A 15,564-nucleotide genomic window follows, 5' to 3' on the forward strand; every position below is an offset into this window, starting at 1 on the left:
CTTTTTTTATAATGACCACAGACTCTTTTTTGTGATTTACTAATCTGTATACTCTTGATTCAATATCCTTTACCTTTACTCCAGGGAGTCAGGTAAAAACCCTATTTACGGGATCTTTACGGCTAAAATTACTGGGTCGACATAGCGTATAAATAAGTCACCTACTAACACCTCACCCCTGTTTTCATCCAGCACTAGGCTGTCATTGCTCAGTGCTTGGAATCTATTAGCTAGATTAACCTCTCTATGTTAACTGCTCGGTGTCGTCCTCCTCTTTGTACTTTTTCTAACAGTTGCCTAGTCCCTACTCACTTCCTGCCTTTCATCCATATTTACCTTCTCAGGTCCCTCTACACAGTTCCACTGTCATGCTATGGCACTGAAAAGTCACAGGGCCAGGAGCCCTGTACATGAGAAGGGGCAGGGCAAAATTTTTATTAAAAAATATACTTTGACGGCATAGCTGTATGTTTTGGTAGTGTGGATGGGAAGCCCCATTCACAATTTAAAAAAAAAGAAAAAAAAAAACACACCACCTTGTGCAAAAGGTGGCACCTGCATAAAAGCCTGCAGTTTTCTGCACTCGGGGTGGGTTTTCGAGAGAAGAAAACAAGAGCAAGAGAGGAAAAAACAAAACAAAACCGAAAGTAAAAAGAACAGCGAGCCTAAGTATCCATGAAGGCTAAGCCCCGCCGGACCTTAGGGCTGTATTTAGTGTTCGTGATTTGTATTGTCACACCACCATATATATTTCATAAGCAATACAGATCAATGCACGCATTTCGGAATCCATAGTGCCTGAAAGACAATACATACATAGGATTTTTAATAGTTTAACAATTTACCAATAGTGAGAACTGAAAAAAAACAAAAGGCAAAATTATAGCCTAGCTTATGAGTAACTTACCCATGTTCTGGACTGTGACATAAATATAATGAGTTCTGGTTGCAAATCTCCCTCCTGACTTGTGAGGAGGCTAAGTAGCAAAAGGGGAAGTCTTTGGACAGGCTGGCCTAACAGTTCATTTCCAGGGTCGGGAAGTCAGTCAGCCTTGAAGGCAGCGAGACTCCGTTGCAGGAACATATTGACCCGGAAAGTTAACAATGTAGCAGTTGCAGGCAATAGAGACAGCTGCAATCATTTACCAAGGGGTCATGCGTGATAGTATAAGGGGGATGGAGAATTGTAAATTCTGTAGAGCAAGCATTGTAAAAGTATTTGTGAGTGTTTTGTTTGTTTGTGCTTGTCTTGTAACCGTCTGTGTATAGAGAGCTTATCATGTATCCTGAGCTGTCGCCTTGGGCCAGCACAAGCTGGAACAGCACAAATAAAATCTGTTATCACCCACCACGAGCACTAATAGACACACCCAGGACTGGTGACAGTGTTTAGTATTGTACGGCAGATAAGTATATATTATTTGGGCTGTAAACCCGTTATTAGCTCTGTGCATTACACATTGTTGTGTATTGCCGGGGCTTATTCTTTTGGTCACCAGACCCGGATTAAAAAATAGAAATAAACCTTTCCAAACTGGATTACAACTGTCTGATTATTCCTGCACTGCATCGCCCCTGAACAATCAGCAGCCAACTTTGCCACTTAACCAACACAGTTCCATATTGTTCTACATACTGTAGTAAAAGTGGAGCAGACATTATTTACAGTTTTATAAACAGGAGCTCAGCAGAATAAAAAAAGGGACGCACCATTTGTTAGAAAGACCTATTTAAAATTGTTTCTTGGTCGGATATAAAACACACCTACAACAGCACAGTAAAGAGAGAATCTACTGGAACCATGCACGTAAATATGGCCTTGTATAGGCATGTTATCTTGGTAAATCAAAAAAGAAAACACAGGGCACAATATTGTTCAGAGCGGCACTTTTATGAAATCAGGTATTTTGCTTCATAATAACTGAATATTTTATTTAAAGTGCATAATACATACAGTATCAGAAATAATGGAAAAACACCAGTTATGTTTAAAGTTGAACACACTGTAGATCTACAGTACAATACAGATTACACAGAAACTGTGTAGGCAATGTTCTATCCCTTGTTCTTGTGTATCAAAAGATCATCCAAGCCTAACTACTGTACTGCACAACAACACTAGTATTTAAAATGTTTTGCTCTCACCAACATTTCATTTTTTACAGTATGTGCTTGTGGCGCTCGACCGTATGGAAATTTTGGTGTGCAGTTTGTGGGTCTGGAAGTATGGACACACATTTTTGTAAAGGTTATGTATTTAATCACATGCTGATCAATGTAATGTAAAACATCCAGCGATGATAAATAAAAACAATAAAAATATCAACATTACGATTAAATACCAATAGAAAACGCAAATATATTTTAGATTTTATTCTGAAAAGCTAAAAAAAAAAAAAAAAAAAACAAATAAATCGCCATATGACTCGTTTAGGACTACACAGTGGGCAAACCTAACCCCCACAACAGGTCGAAATGCTGGTGTTCTTGCACTCAAATACTGTGGACTAGCAAAAATGCAACTTTGTACTGACACGTGACTGACGATGAGGCCAAATATAATTCATGTCTTTAGTTTCCACAACAAATAATTATTTAAAAGGGCTATTAAGACTTGAAAACAAAACAGGTTGTTTGCCTAATGTACATCCCACAATGTAACAGACAACAATTTGTTTTGTTTTACAAGTATATATTTTTTCATGTCATTCAGTTGTTAGAAATAAATAAATGCAATAATTAACATATAGTTGCTTTTCTGTCTTATGAAGTGGTCAACTTAAAAATAAATAGTTTCTGCTTGTAAAGTTATAAAAGTTAATTTGTGGCATGTTTAATGGTCTCAATGCATTATTTAGTTGCCATCCTTTGACCTTGGCAGTTTTGAGAATTGTGCTAACAGTATCAGTAATTGTGCTTTAGCAATTGAGAAAACCTGTAACATACAGACATATCCTGTAAGCTCCCATGGAGAGGTTTACTGTAATGGAAATAATGAATGCTTATTTTATTGGTATCGACAATTCACAGAAAACACTTGTGCAGTAAAAAAAAAAAAGTGTTCAATATTTAAGGGGAAGTCAGTTTATCTTGATTTACTAACACTTTCTGCATCCAATTTTCCCATGGACTGGTCAGAGCTAACCAAATCGCACTAGCATCCAGCCTTTGCTCTGTTCAAAATAACGTCAGGACACAATGAGAGTGCTATAGAGTCTGCTTATTGCCTTCCATTCTTAGCTTTTATAGAAAATGGGCCCATACTTCAAGTAATCTTTTGTGAGATATGCTATCTTGCAGACGTCAATTGGCAGTAATAATGCAAGAAGTCTGTGACAAAACAAGTTACAGAACACATTCAAAGCAGTGTATTTTCCCTGGATTCATTTTCTACTGCGACGTTTCTCAGATGCAAGCACAATGTGCTCCTGTTTTCTCAGTGCATACATGCTGTGTATCATGGCTGGACAGCACTGCATTACTGCTATTTCAAAATAATAGAGGGCTGCTATAACAAAGGATTTGCTACTGAAGAAATGTAAAATGATTGACAATTTCAAAAGTAGAATTATGTAGTCTTAATAGCCAACACGAATATTACCATTTTAATACAGCATTAAGGATGCAACACAATATATGATCAAGCAGCTTTCAGCTGGCACAGGATTTGTATTTGTTTTTTTTTGTTTTTACCTTGGCACTTACCCACACTTCAGCCGTTTATCTATGTTTGCAAAGTTTAAACTGCAAGACTAAACCTACCTTATCAATAAATAAATAAATAAATAAATAAAATAAAAAGCCAAACACATTTTATGTAGCTTAGTTAGCCATTTGATAGCAGCTCTGATATGCTGCAAAGAACAATTCTGGAGTATTAGACCCTGTTCACACCGATTTGAGGCAGCCCAGGGTCGCCTGTTCTCATATACGAATGCTCCAAAAGTGAAAAGGCAGCCCAGGGCCTGCAATCCGGGACCAGGACCGGCTTTTACATATGTATGAACGCAAGGCAGATTTAGGGCCGGCCTTTCGTATCACATGACCAGTGTGCTTGCACAGCTCAGTACACTCTCCCATACTACCACACACGCGAAAAGTAAAAAGAAAGCTGAATGCTGTGCTAGGCAAGACGGCAGTGGATCAATATTGAAAGGTGATTATTTCTACATCACACAACTAATTCTAAAAATATTAAATTCTAGCAGGTTAATGTTCAGGTTGTTTCTTTCACATAATATACAAGCTACAGTGCATTCATAATTATGCACATTTTCTTCCTGTTATTTAGTAACTAAACGATAAATTCAAAAACAGTTTTTATATTTATCGCTTAGTTACTAAATAACTGCAAGGTGTATTTGATATGTGAGGTTGTACTGCTGTATTTAGATTAGGGCGATTCCCTTAAAGTTATCGTTTACATGTGGAACAAGGGTTTTGTTACAGCCATATGTTCGATAATCTTCCAAGAGAAGGGGTAATGCTGATGTTCAATCTTTACTGGTAATGGTTAGGGACTAGACAATAATAATAACAACAACGATAATAATAGAGTAAATGATAGAATAGTTTAATGATTGTGTTTGTAAACAAAGACGATATTCATACAGGTTAAACAAATACATATAACTGAAAAGAAACATGTGCAATGTGTTTAACATTATTTAATGCCGTGTCTTTCCTCAGGAGGGAGCAGAAGTGTTATTAGGTGGTCAGTCGCGAGTTTGTCTTGCGAATGTCAGTCATTGTGTACAACCTCATATTTGCAATCTGAGTGAAGTATCCATTACAAAAATAAATATTTATACCTGTGAACACTAGCAAGTTGCTGCTTCCTGTATTCTAAATACCTCTATGTTCTTATGAGAATAATGGGACTGTGGGAGAGGGTAAGCTCGGACCATCACCCTGTTACACACCATAACAGTAAGTCAAAATAGTCAGTATGCTTTTGTAATATATATAGCATAAAATTACGACTGTGCTGCATTGAAAAAAAAAAAATAATAAAAAATATCCGCTACAAAAAGATTACTGTATATCAGGGCAGCTCTTCCATTCTAGAGTGCAGGCTATCGTTCCATTAAAACAAAACAAAGTTCATCACATTTTAGGACTACTTTTAAGTCACCTCAAAAACACAAATGTGAATGGGGTTGCACACAAATACATACAAGCTGAGTGATACCACCCCCCCCCCCCTCAAAATGTCAAAATTATTAGAATATATTGCGGTAAAAGGCAAAGCCATGGCGTAGGCTTTTGCTAATTGGGAGTTTCTGCTAATGCAAATTCTTTTTACCCTGTCATCTATTGGTGGGTTAGGTACAATAAGCCAATTGTCGCCAACAGAGATTGGAATGAGCCTGCAGAAAGTGGTTTCTGTTGAACACAAAAAGTGGGACAGCCAGTAGAAAGCTTTTCTTTTCTCACCAATAAACAAGAAAAACTGCAAAGAGGGGGAACAAAAGTGGACCTGAATTACAATGTGGAATATACAGAGAGCTTTCTTCACAAGAATGTTCAGCATCTGCAAGCCTAGAAAAACAACTGAATCACTTTTTTATATAAGACTACTGTATGAAAAGACCACTGAATTTCTTTTTAATGTCAGACTTTCGGACACAGAAAAAAAAACAAACTGAGAAAAACATGCATAATGACCATCCATTTTATAACTAATGTTAGATTGGTTACTGCAAATATAAGGACATGAGCATCAATAATAAACATACCTAAATACTGTGGAATCCGTCTGTCGCAACCACCAAACAGGCTGGGTAAATTAGTTTGAATTAGGAGCAGGCCTAGTATTTTAAAACTGAAAGAGGCTGACAAAGCTCCTAATGTTGGTCTTCATATGGAGCGTCATATGGAGGGAGTCTACTGTTCTTTGCAATGGCCATATAAAAATCACAGCTCTGACAGTCTGGGATCTTACCTACTAATCCCAAAAGAGGTTCAAGGGGAACAGAGCACTGTTGAATGGTAAACAGATCCCACTGAACCATTTGTTGTTTTCACAAATAAATTGGAGAGATACACACATAACATATTTAAAATCAGAGCCTGTTAAAACACACCTACCAGAAGTGCCTGAATCAGAAAACTAACTATGTATTCATATATTTAGACAGATGTTTTGATTTGAATCATAACAATATTATGACTGTATGACAACAAAAAAACAGCATTTAGAAACAGCAAAGTTTCAGGGATAGTAAGATTGAAGAGGTATATAGTTAAGGCAGTGTAACCATAACTACTTCTGTATAGTTTAAGATCCTAATAAATAAATAAATAAATAAATAAAAAATAAATAAATAGAAAAAATCTACCAGGTCCCCAAGTGGCTCATTCAGTTAAAGTGCTGCCGCTGGGAGCGCAGGATGAGTCACACAGCCTTAACCCTACAGGCCAGCCACGAACCCTACTGGCCAGCCACCACGCACTTTCACTGGATAAAAAGCAGAGCTGATCTCTGTTCTCTGGGATCAGTAGCCCACCCACCTCTACTCTGGATTGCTCGGCATAAAAGCAATTCTGGCTTTAGGCTTGTGAGATCAGAGGAGGCTCACACTCCCTCAGAATGTCTGTGCTGTGTGGGCATCTGCTGCAGTGAGGAGAAAAAACATAAAATTAGACATTCCAAATTGGGGGAAAAATAAATAAAAATAATAATTGGTCACTCTTAATGATATATAAAAAAATATGTACCCCAACCCCAATATATAAAAAAAGCGGTTTTCCCCAATACAGTGCACTCTGTTTATAAAGAAATCTGTGATATAAGAATCAACTGCACATAGTGATAAAAACCACTGGGACAAAATCATTCCTATACTAACCATGCTAAAATACTCTGCTTGTAAGAATCAAGCAATCATTTCAGTGCAAACTGAGTAAATGGAATACGATACTTGATCAAGTGCAATGACGTGTACAGCCAATAAACCTGTTTTTGTATTTGAATTTGATCACATCTCGCATGATTAGGCACATATGCAGCATGAATCATGCAGTGATGCAGGAAACTGCATTGTTTGTAATCAGACAATGAGTGTGCCACTACATTGTGCAGCCAGGTATGTTTTTTGTGTTCTCTGCAAGTGAAACTTTGTTTCAATAAAGTGAATACACATTAATTGTATACATACCGGTACAGCAGTGTTATTGTGCGATACGCATGTAGAGTGAGGGGGATTGCTGCGCGGTGAGGGGGAGGGGGGAGCAGATTGCAGAGCCTTAGTGAAAAACTGTGAGATTCGCATCGCAACTGAAAATAAGCAAGCCACAGATGCTTAAATGTAGAGGTAGTACTGATAGTAAAAAACTGTAAAGTCATTTTAATTCAAAGGCGATTACACTTAACACCACACGGCAGTTAAACTAGGCAACCTCATGAGATCATGGCTTCTCAAGTACCCTGTAGTAAAATAAGATTCTGCAGCCTTGAGTAAATATAAATCGTGATCATATAACAAGTTGCTTATCCACAAGGACTTGTTTTGATGTATTGTCCTCAGTGACTGAGCACTATTGACATTTGATAACTATTTAAACTGCTGACGCGCGGAGGTGTTTTTGCCAATTGCAATGGGACATGGCCGAGGGCAGTGTAAATGATCAGGCTGGAGTCTTGATTTACAGTTTAAAACTGGTGTTAGTTTTATTTTTCTATACAGTGCGGTGGGGAAACAACTGCTAATAAAACAAAACAAACAAAATAAAGCTAGCCATCAGTTGGAGCACTAGCTATACAATACTTTGTGTGGTCCCTATCTAACGTCAGGTAAGCTGTTTACACAACTAAGCAAATACAAATCAAAACAGTTCACACTCCTCCCCCCCCCCCCCCCCCCATTTATATGACATTGATGAAATAGATAAACGTGTCATATCATACCTTGTTTGGTTAGGTGCACTTTCTGGAACAAACCAATCTCTTATTGGCTCTTTGGTTTTGGTTTCTTTCTCTTGTTTCTGCAATGCACACACGCTTCCACTCCACTCCACTTCCTTACTGCTCTACACCCCCCCCCCCCCCCCCCCCCCCAAAATCACAAAGCTATAAAAGCTAAGCCCTTTTTATTGAAGTGTCATTAACATTAACAAGCAGTTAACCAACTAACCATAGCAACTATGGATTTTCCAGAGGTGTGCATACATGCAGAAATTCATGACATCTAGTATTCAACCCATTCACTGCAAGGAACAAAGCTCTTCTCAAACTATCATTCTGATTCTGCACCACTTCACCACACAAATCATATCGGTCTGCTTTGAAGAATCAACCATATATAAGAATCAAATCACCTGGGACAGATGTGAGTCTTATAAACGGAGTGCACTGTATAATGAAAGCTACCCATTCCCACATAACTAATTCATGTTGAAAACTGTTTCATTACATCCCCTAAACTCAAATTGGCCTACAGTATACAACATCATCAATACCAGATGTAATATAGGGAAGGTCTCAAAACGTCGAACATGCTGCTGGCAAGTCACCCGCTTGTTTACCAAATCCACAAACAGAGCACAGATTAACTGCGACATCCCAATGAGCCTGCAGCCTTTCAAAGACTTTTGAACGTTTAAAACCAGTTTGGAGGAAGTTGAAGCTGAGAGTCGTGCTTTGTTCTCCAGTTAAAAGCAGAATGGACCACTGTGACTGACATTAGAGAGCGATCCAAGACCGCTCTTCAAGCTTGAACTCCAGTGGCATTAAACCATTCTCAATGGCACGAGAATGAAATCCTCTTCCTTGACCTAGAAATCTAGCTTTTTGATGCTGGAACAAAACAATATCCAATAATCTAGTTTCCAGACAACTGCAAGTCTCTTCCCCTTCATTTATTTAAAAAAAAAAAAACGACCAACATGGCAAGTGTCGCTTTCAGTCCCTTGGTTAAGAGATGTTACAGTGGTCCATGAACACAAATGCAATAACTAATATAAAAAAAGCAATACATACAAACATAACCACGACGTTATATTAAACACCACCAACTATTTGTCTAAAAGATGTAGCAAGTTGCAACCCTCTGGGAAAGCATATCTTCCTGACAGCCATGTCCTCATCAGCACAGCAGTGAGCACAACGGCATGTATTACCATAGTGTTATTGCAAGAGTGAAGGAATTAAATACTGAATTAATGTTACTACTGTATTTTTTCCTCTCAATAATTCAAAAAATGTTATTTGTCCCAGCACTACAGTACTTGATGTAACTAAGAGATCAATTTGTGGCAAAGCCAAGTTCAACCAACATTTTCTCCTTCTAGAGTAATACCAGATGGAAATAAGACTCCCATTGCAAAGCAGTTTGATCCATTCCTGGCTTTACTATGAGCATAATAAGATACACCCGAGCTTGATACCAATACACTGTGGCTAACCAACCATGTATTTAAACCTGGAACGAGGGAAACTTCTATGCAATACGAGTCTTACTTCCATCCCTGAATACATATTAAAAATCAGGGAATTCTGTTCCCTATCAAGGACTGAATATTATTGAACATGCCAATGACATTTAAAGCTTACAGGCTTCATGGCACCATGGTCTGTGGGGTGCACATGATTCACTTCGGCGTGGCAAAATCACAGATTAGCTTCAAAGTTTGATTAACTGCACAGTATGGTAGCAGATGGCAGACTCACGTGTCTATTACAGGTCTACTTTCGTATGTGTGATGAATTGTAATGGGAGTGGGCCTATAGTATGCATTTGTCAAAGCTTTTATTTATCTGAAATTACTTAAGGTAACCAATTTAAAAAAAAAAAAATCTATACTACCTGACCTGACAGCATGTTTATTTTATTTTTATATATATATATATTACACTCCAACACAGATGTTTAATTAGCGTCAAAGAAAAAAACAAAAAAATAGTATTGACATGGGAAGCACTAAAGATAACTTGAATGAAAGGAAAACGTAAAACAGCAAACTTGGGATTCTTTTCTGTGCTCAACGCCAGCATCTCACGATAATCTGGCTGGAGAATGCAGCAGTATTTTACAACAGCCATCCAGATGACAAAAGACTATTGTATTGTAACTCCAAGTTGAGCTAACATGAATACTTTTTTTTTTTTTTTTACAGCATGGAACTACTTGTTTATAACAGGGAAATATTTATACATGTAACACTAGCAAGTTGCTGTTTTCCGCGTTCTAAATACCTCTGTGTTCTTGAGAGAATAATGTGATTGTGGGTGGGGTTAGGCTTGGACCGTCACACACCATAACATGAAGTCAGAATAGTCAACAATACATATTTTTTTTAATATACCATAGTTCATATAACAATGATTCTGAGCTTTTACGAAGACCATCGAAAATTGTAGTCCAAAACATTTTTTTCTAATGCTCACACACTGTATCACAAAATCACACTAAGATCAAAAAAATTCCAAAGTAGAAATACATTTAATCTTATTCAGACTCACATGTGCAAAAAAAGTGAATAAAATTCTCCAAAGCACAAAAACTGTTTCCCACATCATAAACAAACAGGAAATGAATCTCAGTTTGACCTCTTTTGTTCCATCAGGATACAATATGTTGTTGTACATGAATGGTGCACTGTGTAGACTAATTGATTTCAAAAGTCACTGAGAGAATATTCATGTCTGAAATAAGATGGAGTAGCATGTTTATTGTTTACTCCTTTTTATGGTGTTTTATTATGGGCTTCAGTTTATTGACAATGAAAAACATTTGGAATATTCACCTTCATTTTAAATACATGTTCATCCAAACACTTTAATTCAACATTGTGAAAACTACTAAATGTGGTTAGTGACAATGATAATATTACTATAATATACAGAATGTCTAACACCCTTTTATGTTCAAGATTGGGGTAATTAAGATGTATGCACGTGTGAAGGATGCCCCCTCAAAACGGCCCAATTTCGAAGCACAGACTAAGACCATCTGGCTAGAAATTATCATGATTAGCCAGATTCTATCTAAACTGCACCTGCCACTAGAAATGTGTAATTACTAATGGTTGTGTAAACAGAATAAGATATAACCCTTTGACTAAAAAATGTGATATTCAACTCTAAATGTTACTGTCATCACAGACCAGATTTTGATAAACCAACACAACAATAAAAATCCAAACTACAGTTTGTTTTCAAGATAATGTCAATAGATCTTCAGTGTGGAGGCCTATTCGTGGTAGCCATGGTTTCATTATAGACATCTAGGCTTAAGATCCTGGAAAAAGGCAAAGGTTGTCGAGCTTTGTCTGATCACAAAACAAGCACAGGCCTTCGAAAAGCAATCAAGCTTGTTTGTTTCTTTTTAAGTCCCAATAGAGCAAAGAAACCCTAAACACAGTAAAATGGATGCATGGACATTAAAATATACGGATGTAACTCAACTAAAAGATATAATAAATGATTTGTGAACTTCTTCAGAATCCTGAGATGAAGTTAATTGCTTATATTTCTTTTCACATACACAGGTTAACAAAAAAAAAAAGGGGTTGTATGTCATGTCATTTGGATGTAGGGCCATCACGGGAAGCCAGTTTCCCTGATTTAACGCGACAACTTACAAGGGGCTTCTGAGTCCTAATTTTTGTCTATAATTACTTTAGTGAAATCTAGAGCTATTTTGCCAGAAAGCTGGTTTGCTTTCGTACTGAAGACTGCACAGATGTTCCTACCAGCCGAGACCTCCATGAAAAATCTGTCAGTTCTGCCACCTTGCCAATTGTGACTGAAATGAACTCTCAACTGGGATAAGCAGCTTTTAAAAGTTATTGAATACAAGTCAGGAATACTATTTGCAAAACATATTACAAAAAAGGACAGCTCATTGTGTGATTATAAAACTTTGCTTAGCTCTCCTTTAAGAGCATTAATGGGCCTCTTTAAAATCATTAAAAAAAAAAAAAAAAAAAACTTTGAATGAAGTTTATTTTGGGAAAATACATTTTTTAATATTATTTTACAGATAGGAGACAACTTTATTCACAGTATAGCAATTATAAAAGTGTGAAAGGTAAATCAGGACCATGTTACACATTTAAAAGAGTGAAATAATTTAATATATATTTGTAAACATACAGTACACCAACCTAAAATGCCAACGTGTTCATTAAAGATTACAGCATTTCTGGTTAGGCAGCACAACACTAGTATTTGCTAATAATCCCCAAAGAAATAGTAATTGGGGATTCATTACATTTCAGACAAAGACAAGCATTCTTAGTAGCCTCAGACATACTGCTGAATTACAATTAACTGGGCCAAGAGCTAAAAACATGATATAAATACTGCATAATTCTTCAGCCTTTCAATGAAAGCATCAAGTTATCAAATCAAAAGCATGCCAGAAAAGTAATGCAATTCAAGGGACTTCTGTTCAAAGCTCTCACTACAATACAGCGTTATTACCCAACCCTCACTGAATATCCCATCCTACAGAAATGTTTCTCAAAACAACACACTAAAAAGAACACTTGAGTGTTTCACATCGTTAGCATCTGTCACACTAAAAATGTAGTCACTACATAGAAATTTGTGACCTTATTATGTTAAAAGTAATAAAAGGCATAACAGGCATACAATTAGAGGGAAACGTTTTTTCTTTAAAAAGTACAATAGTTGGAAAAACAACTTTGACCAAGGGTCATATTGTACGACCAGATGAACATATTTTTCCGCCAATAGCCCAAAACATCCGGCACAGACAGCTGCAAGATTCCTATGGGCACAATCCCCAGACAAAACGTTTGTATTCTTAACAAATGTGTTTAATTTGTGAATGGCACACAATTGTAAACCCCTACTGAAAACACGACCGCATGTGATTATGCGCTAGAAATCCTGTATATAAAGCCCCAGAATTCCAATTAATCTACTATGTTCTGTCACAACAGAAAAAGATAAACAAGCTTAATAAGCTGTCAAACTAATGTGTGCTACTGATTTGTATTAAACAAATCTTACTGCTTTCTTGAACTCTTTAAACATTTATTGAGTCTTACCTTTACAGTATCAATGACTCATAAGTATCCCATAGTAAAAGCATACTGTATAACCATGGGAAACACACAGATTTGTCATGATAAACTTTTAGAATAGATTAGCATTTTACTACTGTAATAGAACAGATTATCCCACATACAGGGTTTAATTTTAGGTTTTCTTAAACCAGCCTTACCAAATTAATATCACTACTTGCCATTCCTACTAACCATTTGTATTTCATATGCTTAAAACCATCTGCTGCTTATCTTAAGCCCCTTTCACACTGGCATGCGGGTCGGGTACATGATTTCACTCTGCTTTTGATAAAGCAGGGTTGGTCTGGGTGACAGACCCAAGTACACAATACGCGTATCAGTGCCCCGGAAGCAGCGTGTTACTTACGCTTCCATCCAAGCTTCTCTGGATTGAACCATTGGCCCAAACGTTGATTAGAGCAAATGTTTCTACACCCTGGTTCATGCTGTGTCTTAAAATAAACAAAAATATGGCTAAACAGAATAAACAGAAATGATCATTACGGAAGCGAAACCCTCACGCAGACGTGGCGGTTTGTTATCGTGTCGGCTCACAAACAGCCATCGGGCATTTTGTCTCGCTCAACCCGGGTCAAAGAGTGTCAACCCACATCCTGAGGTGGGTCGCTGGGATCCGGGTTAATCCGGGTACGTGGTTTCACACTACGCGGGATAGTGACCCGGTTAGGAGTGTCAGTGTGAAAGGGGCTTTAAATTGCAGTTGACACACAAGAACAAAATTGAAATAAATTGTTTTAAACGAGATACCCATGTACTGTATTAACTACTGGTTGTGGAAGACTTAATAAAAGTGCAGTAAAGGCTTCAAGAACATGCGCATGACTGTAATAACTATTCCCCTTTCCAAACAATGTGTGTTTTATTTTATTATGGTTATGAATGTTAAGACTATTTAAAATATGCTGGAGAAGTCATTCCCTTACTGTTCCAGGGCAGGAATGTTCAGTTAACAATTACAATGTATTCATAAAAATGGTATTGCATGGTAGCACACACACAAATTGTTAATTAGTGCACTGTTACTGTTAGTTTAGAATACACAAATCTACCTGTTGTTCTTTACTCTCAAACTGTTCTTAAGGGTCAGTATCACCGACAGCAGCGTCGCCATCTGATCTCAGTCACCATTACCAACACACTCTCATCAACTAATCTAGCAGAGATTAGAGCTCTAAACTGGCTCAAATATTTTAAAACTACTGCCTTGCTGTGAACGACACCCAGCAACAGACGCCATGGGTCAGGGCTGCGCAAATCACACGACTGAGGAGGTGGGTCTTGCCAACAAAACCACACACATCTTCGAAACATAGTACTTACTGTACTTAAGGTTAAACAAGCTTTAATGTGATACAGTACGCTAAACTAATTTGACTCTATTAAAAATAAATTGCACCAATTTACACTGAAAAAATGATGGAGCTTATAAAGTACCCAAACAGAGACTATACAGCGTGTAACTTGCACGGAGTTGGGCTGAACCCCGTCACAAATCCTTATGCCTGCTATTTTCAAAGCAGTTCCCTACTGCCTCAAACATTCATGACTACTGCAATTGTTTTAAAAACACAATTCCAACATTCTTTATTGTGTGTGTGTGTGTGTGTGTGTATATATATATATATATATACTTAAACGACAAAATATGACTCACTCTCCGTTCATTGTTACGACCATTTTTGCGTTTTGTTATGGACTTGCACTTCTATACTTTTCTTTATGTGCAGGGCAGTATACTCCTGGTGAACGGCGCTCTGTAACACGTTTACTACAGTTTATTGATTTGAAGGAACATTGCACGTATACAGTTTAAAATGAGCTCACTTATTGCACCAGTGGGACGGAGCAGAATACAACAGCACAAACGTGATTTTAAATTTTTACTTACCAGCATTGGATTCTCTAACGATGTTTCTCAGATACTGCCAAATTTGTTTAGTGACCTTGTAGTAAACTAAATTATATTACTGTTGTATGTCCTGTTTGTTGTTGTTTTTTTTTTTTTAAACTGTCAGTTTGTGCCCCATCCAATTGCCGCTGATACCAAGCGCTATGGGTAGCCTGCAGGACAGCCGTTCAAAACAGCCAGTTGAATACTCGGAGACCCATTGAAACGCCCAGGTGGGTGGAGCGTGATAAAAGCCATTGAGCATTGCTTTGGGCGGACCGGGACACGCCTAAATACAAGTGTGTATCATTAATTGCTTTACCTGGGGCTGTGTAGCGATAAAACACGAGTTATTTTTTAACGAATTGAGTTACAGTATGACCCACAATAAATAGAAACAAAAGCTAAAGAAGTACCAGTTATCAAGACATGTTATGTTTTTATTTTAATTTCTTCAAAGTGGTAATACATACATACATAAATAAATAAATAAATAAATACATTTGAAAGCAGTCTTGTTAAAACTCGCGCTTTAGTGAGGTGCCTCACATGGTAGATGTTATTTCTTGTCTGGGCATGTTTTGAAATACAGTAGCCTAATTCATTATAAAGCTGCA

General features: G+C 37.3%; 1 protein-coding gene across 2 annotated transcripts in view; it reads right to left on the minus strand.

Moving 5' to 3' along the window:
• Positions 1-15,143, minus strand: part of LOC121319675 (GAS2-like protein 3) — a 36,479-nt gene extending 21,336 nt beyond the window's left edge. The window contains exon 1 of one of the 2 annotated variants that reach the window (XM_041257347.1): positions 14,948-15,143. The gene's annotated coding sequence lies outside the window, so the exon portion shown is untranslated. Of the gene's footprint in view, positions 1-6,513; positions 6,540-14,947 lie in introns of those variants that run through there. The other variant, XM_041257348.1, reaches the window with a different exon arrangement.
• Positions 15,144-15,564: the final 421 nt, after the last annotated feature.

The sequence above is a fragment of the Polyodon spathula genome, chromosome 8 (genome assembly GCF_017654505.1).
Source record: "Polyodon spathula isolate WHYD16114869_AA chromosome 8, ASM1765450v1, whole genome shotgun sequence".
NCBI classification, from domain to species: Eukaryota; Metazoa; Chordata; class Actinopteri; order Acipenseriformes; family Polyodontidae; genus Polyodon; species Polyodon spathula.